Source organism: Berghia stephanieae, chromosome 5 (genome assembly GCF_034508935.2).
Source record: "Berghia stephanieae isolate SIO BIC M18660-M18661 chromosome 5, UCSD_Bste_1.3, whole genome shotgun sequence".
NCBI lineage: Eukaryota > Metazoa > Mollusca > Gastropoda > Nudibranchia > Aeolidiidae > Berghia > Berghia stephanieae.
The window spans coordinates 8,034,465-8,044,464 of NC_088364.1; the positions used below are offsets into that span (position 1 = coordinate 8,034,465).

The window sequence follows — 10,000 nt, forward strand, 5'->3', positions numbered from 1 at the left end:
GTTCCACTGCATTACGAAATTATCTTGTATCCATGCATCGGTATTGCTGTCAATAAGACGTGTTTTTGTTTCTTGATTTTAAAGGTAAAACATTGAACTATTTTGTAATCTTTTGGAGAAGAGTCACAAGAAATGAATTGAGTGGAGAATTTGAAGAAAGGGTTATGGAATTGGGAATATTTTCATTCGTGTCCCTGGCAATACGCGTACTGGGTATGTACACAGAACCAAGATATGGGCAATTACTAGGGAACATGGTGGGTAGAATAGAGACGGGTCATTTGTAAGCAGGAACGAAAGGGGTAGGAGGAGGGAGAGGGGGGGGGGGGGGAGGAATGGTGGTAAACAGGACCTAGGAAGTCAGTCTGTGTTTTGGCAAGATCTGAAAAGGAATTGGAACAACTCAGTTTTGTTTGTTTTTGTGACCGGATATGTGGGTCTGGGGGGGGGGGGGGGAGTGGTTAAGGCATTGCACTGTGACCCGGAAGGACCCGGATTCGAGCCCCGCTTCAGGCACTTTGGGTTTTTTTTCCTTGAGCAAGATTATTAACCCCCAATTTGCTCACTTGGACAACATGGGTGATTGCTGTTGACATCAGACATCTTGTTTGATGAGTTATCTATTTTCCTTCGTGGAATCCAGGGCGACGATATGTTATGATGTCGTGGCGGAAAAGGATAATTTTTAAAAAAATGTTTATGTGGGTATTGTGGTATGACACTCGCTTTCGAATCGGGAAGGTCCTGGGTTCGAGGTGCCTCGCATAGTTAAGTCCTTGGAAAAAGCTCTTTACTGACATTATCTCACCGTGCTCGGGTGGAAAATGAGTACCTGGCCGTCAATAGCGTTGTCTCTGTCGAAAGAAAAATTGCAATATCGCCTAACAGGCGTCATGTCTCGTTCTAAATGTTGGTTAGGAACCGCTTGTAAAGCGCTTTGAACATATATATATATATATATATATTAATATATATATATTATATATATATATATATATATATATATATATATATATATTGAATCGTGTTGGATACAAATATGGTACGAATAGTGCTCGACAAGTAGCAATGGAGTGAATCCTGACGATGGCTGAAAAGGCCTGAAACATCGATGTCGACTGACTCCAAGATTGTTGTAAATATTATAATATAAATATATATATATATATATATATATATATATATATATATATATATATATATATATTATATATATATATGTTTATACCGCTTAGAGACGATGGTTCCCATTTGTTCCTAAGCATTGTATCAAGGTAACTCTGGAAAAAAATATTTAAAGATTATGCATGGCCAGAAGAAAACTCGTCCTTCAAATATCAATCGATTTAACTGACCTTCACCTTGACAAAAACCTCTCAAACCTGGGAGTTTATGGAAGACGTTGCGAGGTCCCAGGTTTGAAAGTTGTTATGCCAAGATAGGGGTCATTTGATTCGATCGATATTTGAAGGACGAGTTTTCTGGCTAAATGTTTAGATACTTGTCTATTCAGATTACAGCAGACAGAAATATGAAATCAAAAATCTTTTTTTTTTTTACTTTATTTTTTTTTTTTTTTGGGGGGGGGGGGGGGGGGTAAAAGGAGCGTGGATGTTATTTTACTGTCCAGGCCATTGAGTCGGTCACAGCTAGACGATAAAACATGAAAGCCGAGTAGTCAAATACAAACAAACAAAGACAGACAGACGACGGATAGACAGACAGACAGCTATTCAACTAATGATAATAATAATAAATAATAGTCATAAAAATAATAGTAATAATAATAATAATGATGATGATGAGGATGAGGATGATGATGATGATGATGATGATGATGATGATGATGATGATGATAATGATGATAATATAATAATAATAATAATAATAATAATAATAATAATAATAATAATAATAATAATAATAATAATAATAATAACAATAATAATAATAATAATAATAATAATAAAAACAATAACAATAACAATAATAATAATAATAATAATAATAATAATAATAATAATAATAATAATAATAATAATAATAATAATAATAATAATAATAATAATAATAATGTACTTTATTCATCAAAAAAAAATAAAAAAATGTAAATTCGTTTCCAGACTATCTGGGAAACCCGGATATTCGGGAACGAGAGAGATGTTCATAGAATCTCCCTTTTCTATTACTTGGATCCTTGATAATTTCAAACTTACAAATAAGACAAGTTAAGACGAGATAGGACAAGATACACAAGTAGTATATGACGGGTGGACACAATAATGATTATTTGTAAGGAAGGGAACATTTCTGATCACGTGACCGATTGTCTCTAAACGGTATAAAGTCTGGGTGAACAGGATGCTTAAGTTGTAAGATTGGGGGGGGGGGGGGCGTAGTGGGTTGGTCCCGATAGCGATCAGGTGGTAGAGCACTTGCTTCACAGGCAACGGGACCCGAGATCGATCCCGGGTGCATTCGAGATTTTACATTCTGACCCTCTGACCCCCCCCCCCCCCCCATCATTGGTCGTGAAGCTAGCTAAGTCTGTTAGGTCTGGCGGAAAGTGATTCACGACATACTGGCGTCCTGTCCAAAGTACAGAAAGCAAATATTGCTATTGTCCGTATTAGTCTATATAAACCGAGATAAACTCCAGCCTCATGGGCCTAATGTTCCCTAGGACTACTTTATTTTTAATTAGGTACAATCCATTTAAAATGTTACCTTTTTTATAGCGCAATACCCACTAAATGTGCTCAAAGCGCTTTCCAGAGGGTCTCTGGCCAACAGTAACGCGTAACATGTAAAACAAGACATGACGCCTGTTAGACGATATTACAATTTTTTTTTCGACAGAGACAACGCTGTTAACGGCCAGGAACTCATTTTACACCTGAGTACGGTCAGAGAATGTGAGTAAATAGCGGCTCGAACCCAGGATCTTCCGATCCGAAAGCGAGTGTCATACCACAAGACCAAATAGCCACACATTTAAGAGTGTTGGAAGGCTCTGAAACGACGTGTACTTATTTGCAGGTCTGACAACCAAATTCCTTATGAGCCCATTGTTGTAATGGAAATCTCAACAACAACAAAAAAAATGACGCAAAATATTGTCCATTATAACAATGTTAACCCCCTCCATACCAACTATAGGAAAATCGTCACATTCGTTACGATACAACCAACATTTTTCTTATTCAAATTTCTTTTTGTACTTCAAAAAATGTAAAGAAAGTGAACAATGTGTTGTCGACCATGTTGTGCTAAAGAAACTATGTATCGCAATAATTTTACTTCTATTATGTCTGAGTGATAAAAAATCTATTTTTTGTGTTAGTTGGGTTTAAAGTTTTGGGAAAATCCTGAAAATGGCTGGTAAGGTGAGGGTAAAACTAGGCCCATAAGTGGGTTCCAATGTCAGACCGACCTTTGTTCAAAGACTAAATTATCTTCTCCCTATTAATTCCACTTAACTGGGCGGAGTTCCTGACCTCCCACAGTGGGTGGTTTTCCTGACCTCCCATAGTAGGCGGTGTTCCCAAAATTGGCACTTACTATGTCTTTTGCCACATATCTGTTTTCGAACATGCTTTCTGTCTTTATCTTGGAATGAGATTTCTTGTTTTTGTTTCACTGATCCTGGGCGTATACCCTGGCTGGGAGGGAAATGTCAAATGTGTAGTTTGTTTTGGGAAATGATATGTTTTGGCTTGTAATTCATCTTTCTATTTTGTATTGTATTATTTTTGTTTTACATATTATATGATTTGTAAACATTTGAGTGTATCCTTCTTAGTGGGGACCTGTGCTTGTGTCAGGATGAGGCATTTAGGTGATCTCAAACTAAGTACACTGATAGTGTGCTCTTGGAATCGTCATCTGTTCCCTATTTGAACCAATTCCCCTTTGTCTTCCTGTTTCTTGTATAATTTAATTGTTATTCTAGAAATTTTTACTATCCAATGTTCTTCCTTTTTACTGGCGCTTATATGTGTTGTATGTGCCGTAAAACCCTTAAAGCGGGTGGTTGGATGGGAGCATCACCCTTGAATCATATACCTATGATGTTCGCATGGGTGTACGATCCGATAGTGATGTCGTTTCTTCTTCTCTTTACTAGCCTATCCTGCTTCTTTGGTTTGTGATTGTATTTTTGACAGGGGATATTTTTTTTTTCTGTAAATCTTCTGCCTGTTTGTTCTTGGTTATTTATAATTTAGCTTATGATATCTTTAGGTTATGATTTTGATTTACATTTGTACTATTTTTGTTAGATTGCTTGTTTTTTTGTCTCTCATATAACCTCAATTGTGTTGGAAGAGACCTAAAGCAACAAATAAACAAATAAAAAAAAAAACCCTTAAAAACACCCCCCCCCCCCACAAAAAAAAAAAAAAATTAAAAAAAATTCAGACTTAAACTCAATTTTCCTCGTCTGGCTCAATCCAATATAAAACCGTTTTCGTGCGAAATGTCGCAAAAATGACAAGCAAAGAAAGTGGCTGGTCGTGACTGTTTCTCACCCCCCGTGTGTGTGTGTGTGTGTGTGTGTGTGTGTGTGTGTGTGTGTGTGGAGAGATGGACAGGCTTTCTGGGCCAGACATAGATGCCAGCACGTAGAGGACTAAGATGCATGCCGGCTCCTTCCATCTTGTATCATAGAAAAGATAATGTATAATATTTTAAGAAAATGTGACCCTTCGCCTAATAACGGTATTAATTCGGGTTGGTTAAGAGGCTGAAAATTGAATTTATAGCCAGAAATATCAGACGTGTTGAGTTTATATGTTTTATTGAGGAGAATGGATACCATAATTTAGGGTGCTAATGCCAACAATTTATATTTTTGACCAGTTTAACATTTAATTCGGCTTTTAAGCATATGGTTCGTTCCGACATAATACCGTTTTGAGACGATGGGTAACAAATACGAAGAAACTTTTAAGACCAGTTAACTCAGACCTGCCCAGTACTACGAAAATTTCGTAGAAATACGAACATTGGGCTCCAGCTACAGAACTAGACTGCATTCTCCTCTTTGACTCGATAGATCATTTTGTGGGCATTTTTAAAGGGGACTTTGGACGTTGTAATGTGAATGAAACACACACTATGAGGGGGGTTTCTTTAGCGTGAAATGGACAATAGCAATTGCTTGCTATCCTTTGGATCGGACGCTAGTCAATCGCACTTTCCACCAGATCTAACAGACCCAGCTAGCTACCCAATCACTACCGGGTGGACATAGGGGGTTCAGAAGAAAAAAAAATGTCGACTTCACCAGCAATCGACCTCGCTCCTGTTACTTTTGAAGCGAGTGATCCTTTGAAAAGGAAAGTTTAGTTCCTTAGAACCTGTTATTTTCATGACATAGAACCCTGTTTGGATCATGCTGAGGCCAAATTAGTTATTTCTAAAGTTATTTCGTGTGGATTTTTCTATTTTCTCCCCTTGAAACCTACGAAGTTTTTAAATTTCAACTTGGCAGCTCTGGGTTAACTCTGGAAAGACGCGTATTTTAAAACAAAAAAATGGCCAGAAAACTCGTCCTTCGAATATCCATCGATCTAAATGAACCTCGTCTTGGCAAAATCTCTCAAATCTGGATGGAGGACCTCGAGAGATCCCAGGTTTGAGAGTTTTTCGGTTTAACCCTCTCCTTACCAACTATAGGAAAATCGTCACAATCGTTTCGATACAACCAACATCTTTCTTATTCAAATTTCTCTTGTACATCATAAAATTTAAAGAAAATGAACAGTGTGTTGTAGAGCTTGTTTTGCTAAAGAAATTATCGCAAGAATTTTACTGCTATTATGTCTGAGTGATCATCATGATATCGTGTCGCGCCAGTGGTGGATCCATTGGATGGCTTCAGGGGTGCAGCCTCTCAGGTCCATATCACTGATATGTGGTCCAAGTTCGCACTCTGAGTGATAAAAAATTATATTTTTGTGTTAGTTGGGTGTAAAGTTTTGGGGAAAATGGCTGTAAGGAGAGAGATAATTTGATCGATGTTTGAAAAACGATTTTGTTGTTGTTGACATCTTACATCTGATTTGTAAACATTTGAGTGTATTCTTGTAAGTGGGGACCCGTGCTTGCGCCTTGATGAGACTTTTAGGTGATATCTCAAACTAAGTACACTGATAGTGAGCTCTTGGAATCTACATCTGTTTCCTATTTGAACAAATTCCTCTTTGTCTCACCTTTTCTTGGGTGCTTTAATTGTAATTCTAGACCTTTTTGACTATCTCATTTTCTTCCTTTTTACTGGCGCTGATAATATGACCTTAATGTGTTTGCAAGCGCCATAAAACCTTTACAAACAAACAAACAAACAAACAAACAAAAGTAGCGCATTGAGAGGAAGTATGTAGCGGACATATTATTATTCAGTCGTTCCGCGGTTGGTTTTTCTTTTTTTCCTACTTATTACCTCCCTTCCATAACTTTACAAAATCTCGTCCTTACCGGTGACTAGCCGGCGTCTTGGCAACGCGGCGCTAATGATTATTCATGAGGCGTAGACCAACGAGGGAGATAACCCGCGGTATTGCGGGGGAACCCGGCAATTTCCTGGCTTATTAGGGGATAAGGCTAGGTTATGCCCCTTTGAATTATGACCACGGTTATCATAACATTATTTACCGGAAGCGAGGACAATGTTTTGGTTTCCTGGGCAGGACGTCTTTGGAATATTAACCATTTAGAACTTAACTTCAGCTTTTATATAGCGCATAATCCACGAAATATGCCTTTTATATAGCGCATAATCCACGAAATAAGCATTTTTTTATATAGCGCATAATCAACGAATTATGCTTTTATATAGCGCATAATCAACGAATTATGCCTTTTATATAGAGCCTAAACCACGAAATATGCCTTTTATATAGCGCATTATCCACGAAATATGCCTTTTATATAGCGCATAATCCACGAAATATGCCTTTTATATAGATAGTATGCAGATGACGTCACTCAGGCCTTTGTTATTGTTTTTGCCATCCGCGTTTGTGAGTTGTTCTCACTAAACTGTATTAACCAGACTATAAAAGTTCATGGTTACACAGAGTTTGTGTGTTGGTCCGTTATACTTCCGGATGGCAATGTTGTGAACTCCTTGGCCAAGCGCATTCTATCTATAGCGCATAATCCACGAAATAAGCCTTATATAGCGCATAATCAACGAATAATGCCTTTTATATTGCGCATAATCAACGAATTATGCCTTTTATATAGCGCATAATCCATGAAATATGCCTTTTATATAGCGCATAATCCACGAAATATGCCTTTTATATAGCGCATAATCCACGAAATAAGCCTTTTGTATAGCGTATAATCCACGACCATGCAAGACAATATTGATGCTTTGTGTAGCAATGACTATGAAAATTTTTGTTTTCTATTTTTGTAGGAAATACTCCTCTTAAATCAAAGCCCTATCTCCACTGATTAATAATCTTTTTGAATTTTGGAAACCCATTAATATATAACAAAGTTATGCAGTTTCAAAGATGTCATTTATTTGGATGACTCACAAAGAGAAAAAAATACCGAAAATATGGGACGCTTTTTCTGCGTTTTTTTTTCTGGTTTGTGGCTGTATCTCGCTTAATACGTGGAATTAGATATTAAAACTTAGCAATTTTATGGCACAATTATCAGAAAATAAGATGAAGACATCAGAAGAGTTCTAACTTGTATAGTTTTAGAGCTGTATGGCTGGGGTCAACTATAATTTTGTTTTAAAATATGCATAATATTGATCATTTGGAACTTTTCCGAAGTGTAATTTTGTGTCTACAACCCATACAAATGACACTGACACGAAAAATGCCTGCTAAATTATTATCAACCAGTCCAGTGAGACCATGGCTTATGTTATTTCTAGTATTTATTTGAGAGAGAGAGAGAGAGAGAGAGAGAGAGAGAGAGAGAGAGAGAGAGAGAGAGAGAGAGATAGAGAGAGAGAGAGAGAGAGAGAGAGAGAGAGAGAGAGAGTTAATCTACTATCCCTATGACATAACAATGAAACAATACCTTAATTTTTAAAAAAGCGCGCGAGGATTTTTGTCATCGGTCATCCGTCGCGAACAAGGTTGCCAGATGGCCACGTGTGTGGCCAAATATATAATTTTGTTTCTTTTATTAAATTTTATTCCTCTATTTTTATCTCAGTGACATTTATCCTAGTCTATTCAATTTTCTGTTTGTTAAAATTTAGTTCATTTTAAGTGGGCCAGTCTTAATAGTGAAAGCCATATGATTTTCTATTTAGCCACTTTTGAAGACGAATTTGGTCAGGTTATAGTCTAGCCATCTGGCAGCCTTGCCTCGCTCACGTCATTTTCGTGTCGTGCGATGAGGGAGTAAAATGGCCGTCTCCATATTTTCACTCATTGAAATGCAAATTGGGTTGATGTTTTGTGAGAATACGGGAAAAGTACTTATCACAATCCAATGAAATTTGAAATATAAATAGAAGAAATGTGCATATATAACCTTGTGAGCGACAAAATCTCTCCTCTTTGTAGTTTTAGAAATATTGTACTCCAAAGAGTAAAAATCTATTTTTAATGGTCTTCTGGTAATCGCACGAGTTTTGTCGCTTGACATAATCTAAAATGACCGTTTTTCTGTGTGCCAACTTTCAGTCATATTCATCGATAAACAGCGTCCTAATTAATTTTTTAAAATAGCATGTACGGAACGGCTTCGTCCCATATTTTGTCCCGAATTTGGGCACTTCGTGAGCGAAAAAGAGGCCCAAAGATTTGTGCGGGATAGTCATTGCTACTTTGTTTAGTTAACAAACTCGTAACATCCGCCAACCGGATATAACGTACCAACACACAAAACTATGTGTAATCTTATACGTATATAGTTTGGATTGATAGACAGAAGAAAGTTGACGTCATTCCGGTCTTTGTTATTATTATTTTTTTGGTTTTTTTTTGCCATCCATTTTATGAATAATTCTCACTTAACAACATTAACCAAACTATATACATTCAAGGTTACACATAGTTGTGTGTGTTGGTCTGTTATATTTCCGGATGGCAATGCTACACAGCACCTGCGGGTGGTTGGATGGGAGCATCACCCTTGAATCATATACCTATGATGTTCGCATGGGTGTACGATCCGATAGTGATGTCGTTTCTTCTTCTCTTTACTAGCCTATCCTGCTTCTTTGGTTTGTGATTGTATTTTTGACAGGGGATTTTTTTCTTTCTGTAAATCTTCTGCCTGTTTGTTCTTGGTTATTTATAATTTAGCTTATGATATCTTTAGGTTATGATTTTGATTTACATTTGTACTATTTTTGTTAGATTGCTTGTTTTTTTGTTTCAGCAGTCTCTCATATAACCTCAATTGTATTGGAAGAGACCTAAAGCAACAAACAAACAAAAAAAATACACAGCACCTGACCCATACAATACTCTTCAACAGTCGTTACGTCACTTCCTTCCTAATGACGCATGGTAACTTAGCAACACTGGCTCTAAACTATCGGAACAATGGCGGACGCCGTATGAAATATTTCTCCGGCGAGCATAAAAGCGTATCCAGAGGAAAAAAAACACATAAATTTGGTCATGGTTCGACTTTTACGCATTCTGATCACAAGGCATATGAAAAGTTCTAGCCAGCTTGAAGAATAAAAAGTCATGATTTTCTTTGTCTAGAACCAAGATGGCCTCCGTTGCCGGGCGGCGTGACATCAGACTGGAAAGAACTACTCATAACAATTGCTGGCTAAAACAATAACAAAGAGCTGTGTGACGTCACTTTCGTTCCTTCTATATGAGGGAGGCTTTTACAATTTCTTTCTTGACAGAGACAATGCCATTACGGCCTAGCTACTCTATAGATAGTTTTATTTGTTATTGTTTTTTGCCATCCGCGTTTGTGAGTGATTCTCACTAATCTGTATCAACCACACTATAAAAGTCCATGGTTACACACAGTTTTGTGTGTTGGT

At 37.1% G+C, this 10,000-nt stretch overlaps 1 protein-coding gene across 4 annotated transcripts in view; it reads left to right on the top strand.

Annotated features, from left to right (window-relative positions):
* The window catches only part of LOC144972353 (uncharacterized), a 395,531-nt gene that overhangs the window by 337,887 nt on the left and 47,644 nt on the right, over positions 1–10,000 (top strand). The window lies entirely within an intron of this gene.